Raw genomic sequence first — 4450 nt, 5'->3', positions numbered from 1 at the left:
GCTGGTTCTGATCCCAGTGTGGTACTGTCAGAGGGAGCATCACTGTGGGATGGGGGAAATGAACTGAAAAGACCTGAAAAACAAGTGTTAAACTTACACTCTGCTTCTGTTTTCCAAGGGGTTTCTCTCCTTGAGATCTGTGGGGATGGGAGGAAAAGAGGGTCTGGGATTTGTTCTTTCTGGTTCAATAAAACAGGCTGGAAGAAGGGTGTGGGAGCTGATGGCAGCAGGGCTTAGTGATGCTGAAAATTTGTCCCTAAAGGGTGAGGAGAAGGGGATCTGGGAAAGGGGAAGGCTTTGGGGCTTTTTCTAACTTGGCACCTGCCCAGAACAGGGCCGGGTTTCTCTCTCTGTGGCTCAGCTTTCATAGGGAGAGTTCCATTAATTTAACGCTCTTAAGAACATCAGCTGGGAGCTGTCAGTGTCCTGTAACACGGTGAAACATTTTTTCCTGGCTGGCTGTTGGAGGAACGAGTCAATTCTCCCTGGTCCAGGCGGCATCCTTCGGCTCACAGACCTTCTGGCTCGGGACAGGCTTTTGTGTCTTCCCTCCGCAGCTCCTTTTCCGTTCAGCTCCTCCTTGGCCCGCTCCATGCCTCTTCTTTCTTTTCTCTTCTGCTCTCTGCTTGCCTGCCTGCATGCTCTGCAGCCTGATGAACCTGCTCTCTCTGTCTGTCCCTTGCTGGGTGATGTCACACCACGATGGCATCTTGTCCCTGGAATGCCAGATCCCCCTCCCAGCCCCCTCGCTGCTCCCCCCTCCCCGCATGTTGCAGCCCCCTGCACTGCACCCCCTCCCTGCACCTCCCTGTCAGGGTGGCTCCTCCTGAGCATCATAACCAAAGTAAAATCCATTAAACTAAAGGTAAAGTATCTTTTTCTTCTTGAAGTAGCTGGGTTTTAACTCTTCAAGTACCAGAGACGTAGAGTGTAAAACAAATTAACAGAACTCTCATGGCTGGAAGAAGCTGGTTTGCCCTTTCTGATTAGCCATGACCTTCCCAGGGCTCCCTGGCAACTCTTCCTACTTGGAAATTTCAGGGTGAAAAGCGTGGGCAGCAGACAGGGGTGGCAGGGTGGGTGCTGTGAGGCTGCATGTGCAGGTGTAGAGGAACAATGGGGCTTTCTCACCCTCTGTTCCTGCCTAAGAAAGGATGTTTCCTCCCCCCCATTAGCTCTGCTCTCCTTCCTGTCCCCCTTCCTCACAGTACATGAAGTGAATGAAATTTATCCAAAGTCTATGGTACCTAAAGGGTTAAAAATCATGATATATTGTACAAGGTCAGTAAGGGTCATTCTTGTGGCTTGGACAGTCAACTTTAAAGCATGTAAAAGATGCAGCTCAGGTGAGTAACTGGCTGGTCTCAAGCAGATTCACAAATACAGTCCACCCTGTTGCTGCAGGCTCACCCACAGGTGTGTGGCTCTGCACACACTCACAGATGTCCTGGAGCCCATGGGAGGGTGGGGAGGGATCCCAAAATGCTGTCTGCTGGTTAAAACAGGCCAGCAGACAAAGGTGGTGCTCTCCTGGCTGGGGGCTCCTGCCCGTGCCGCGGCTCCCTGTCCAGCGAAGGGGCTGGTTACAGATGTGAGCTCGCAGCCCCCAGTTTGGGCTGTGGCTCTTGGCCTCCTGCAGCAGCTCCCCGGGTCCCCGTGCTGTCCCCACATCTCCAGGGTCACACAGGTTGGGCTGGATTGTGAAGGAATCACAGTGCCATGAGCTCCCCGGGCGCGTCTCCAGCGTCAGCCAGCACTGGGCGGCTCTTTCCCTCCAGTGCTGCGGCCGATGAGAGTGACGGGGAGGGGGCCCGGGGGGGACCTGGGCCTTCTCCCATATCACCCCACCCCTCCTTTTTGACCAGAGAAAGTGCAAACCATCCCAAAAGGAGGCCTCACCTCAGGGCCTCTCGGTAGGTCCCTGTGCTGGAGTAGAGGGTGAGTGAGCGAGCGAGACACGCGCAGCAGCTGCGGTGCAGTGACCCCAGGGCCGGCTGGAGCTGAGCTCTGCTCGCTGGGGCTTTCAGAATGAGGTTCAGGATGGAAGGGTAGGTCAGGTCAGACCCTCTCTGCAGTGGGTTTCTCGGCTGTGGTGGCTTTGGCTGGTGTGAGTAAGAGAGGTGGGTTTTAATATGACCAGCCTCTGCTGGGGAGGAAAAAAAAAGAAGGGAATGGCATCCTGGCAGCAATGGGAGAGGGCTCAGCCTTTCCCTCCGTATCTTGAAACGGACTTGAGTTGGTTCTGGGGTGTGGGAGGAGCAGTGACCTCTGTTCTGGGTAAGGTGCTGCATCAATCCCAGCAGATGGAGAGAGCCACAGGGAAGGAGATCCATCAGTGGGAATGTGCCACCCTGCTCCCTGCTCTCTGTGCTGATAGCTTAGCAAAAGAGATCAGATTGGGGTCCAAAATTGCCATTTCTGCAATAGCTGAGGTTCTGCTGGCAGGGGGAGGACTCAGGATGACTAGTCATGGGCAGAGTGGCATTTTAAAAGCCAGTCATGTGCAGAAACCCACCAGGAGCTTGGTCTGGCCTCGTAGCTCAGTTCCTCTTGCTCTCTTGTAAGAAAGTCTTATAAGTTAGCAGTTGAAGCGTGGAAGGTAGGTAAACAGACTGGGAATGTTCTGGAAGGAGTCACTTTTTATATCAGTATTATTTTATTATTATGATTTTCTTTCTGATTTTTTTTTTTTTTTGTTTCAAGTTACTAGCCTGATTTATGTTTTATTTTCCAGTTTGTTCCTTTTGGTTTTGTTCATTTGACATATTCTGTGTTATTTTGTGTGGCCAGCCATGGCTGGGGCACTCAGCCTCCTCACTGGGAGTTGCTGAGGAGAAGGGGGTCATTCTGCCAGGTTAAAGGCAGCAATAAAACATAGAAATAGGAGGAAAACACCCCAAATATCCTGCTGGCAGGGTGCTCAGACTACAGAGGAAGGAGTATCTTTGCCCTTTCTGCAAACTCACTTCCCTCTGTCTCATGGAGGAATATGGAAAATGTGTGGCTCTCACTCCAGTGCAAACTGGGCAAAGGATTCAGCAGAGTCCTCAAGGCAAATTGGGCCTAAAGATCTGCTTGTGACTCAGGATGGAGGTACAAGGTTTGAAAACAACCATTCCTCAGTTAAAGAGCTTTTTGTTAATTAAAAAGCATCAGAGGAATGAGGAGTTGTGACCAGCTTTTGTCCACTGCTTCTTCCAGGTGATACTTGGGGGGCTTGTAAGCTCGCCCCAGTTTCTGGCAGTGTCTGCAGAGAGTTAAAAGCTCTTTGTTGCAGTTGGGTGAGATTGGATTTATAGATTTGCCTTGAAAATGGATCACACTGTGCTTCCCCGGGCTGATTGATTGTCATTAGGGATGGACAGAAGTGTGATCTAATCCCTGGAGGTGTCCAAGGTCAGGCTGGACAGGGCTTGGAGCAACCTGGTCTAGTGGAAGATGTCCCTGCCCGTGGCAGGGGGTGGAACTGGATGAACTTTGGGGCCCTTCCGACTCAAACCATCCTGAGATTCCATGAATTCCCCCAAGTGCCCAGGCTCAGGTTGGAGTACAGAAGTGACAGACTTTGTCCAGACTCTGCCAAGGTCTCAGACCTGTGGCATCTCCATTAACAAACCCACATTTCCTGCAGCTCTCCTGTACCTCAGGCACAGCCCTGCACCAAGAGCTGGAGCTTCCACCTCCCCCACCTCCTCACCACCCTCAGACATGTGTCTGCTGCCACCCTGAGAAGGTGGCTGGGCAGGGCCACACTTCCCAGTGTTTCCTCACGGGATGAACAGGAGCTGTGTAGGGCCACCCTTCCCGAGGTGCCCTCCTGGGATGTTCAGAAACACCCTGGTGTAGTTCAGGCAGTGGGAATTGGACCTGCTGCTGCTTTGGAAAATCCCACTTGGTGCCTGAATACCTCACCAAACCCCACTGCCTCCCTCCTTCTGCAAGTGTTTTCTCCAAACCCTCCTCTAAATACACCGTGGGCTCATTGCTTGGCAGTGTCCTGGGCATTCCCACCGTGGGATTTGGCCTCCTCCAGTCTGTGGACAACTAATCGCTTCCATCTGGAGGTACAAACTCTTAAATTTAAGCCTCCTGGCAAAAGATTTGCTTTTCTTACTTAATTTTCACAGATCTCTTCAAAGAAATTCAAGATGCCAGAGACTGAGGTTGGAAAAAAGTACTTTCCCAGCCAGGACAGGATTTGCCAGACTGATGTAAAACAGGGAGCCAAAGGAAAGGGCTTTTATAGGGTGCAGCTGGGTGCTTAGTTTGTGCCAGCCATGCTCAGTGGAAGCAGCAGGACCCCTCTTGGCGAGCCCACTTGCTGCTTTAGTCCTTTGCTTTGCACCATTTCAGTTTTGATGCCCCATTTAATTTCCGTTGGCTTTTTTTTTTTTTTTTAAAAAAAAACCCTCTTCGTTTCAAAAAAAAAAAAAAAAAAGGCAACAACGAC

General features: G+C 51.3%; 1 protein-coding gene across 15 annotated transcripts in view; it reads left to right on the top strand.

Annotated features, from left to right (window-relative positions):
• The window catches only part of PTPRS (protein tyrosine phosphatase, receptor type S), a 163966-nt gene that overhangs the window by 118544 nt on the left and 40972 nt on the right, over positions 1–4450 (top strand). The gene's annotated exons all lie outside the window — the stretch shown is intronic.

The sequence above is a fragment of the Lepidothrix coronata genome, unplaced genomic scaffold (assembly GCF_001604755.1).
Source record: "Lepidothrix coronata isolate B3197 unplaced genomic scaffold, Lepidothrix_coronata-1.0 Scaffold219, whole genome shotgun sequence".
Classification (NCBI taxonomy): domain Eukaryota; kingdom Metazoa; phylum Chordata; class Aves; order Passeriformes; family Pipridae; genus Lepidothrix; species Lepidothrix coronata.
Note: the sequence above shows the minus strand (reverse complement) of the source record. Positions and strands in the feature narration are given on the sequence as shown.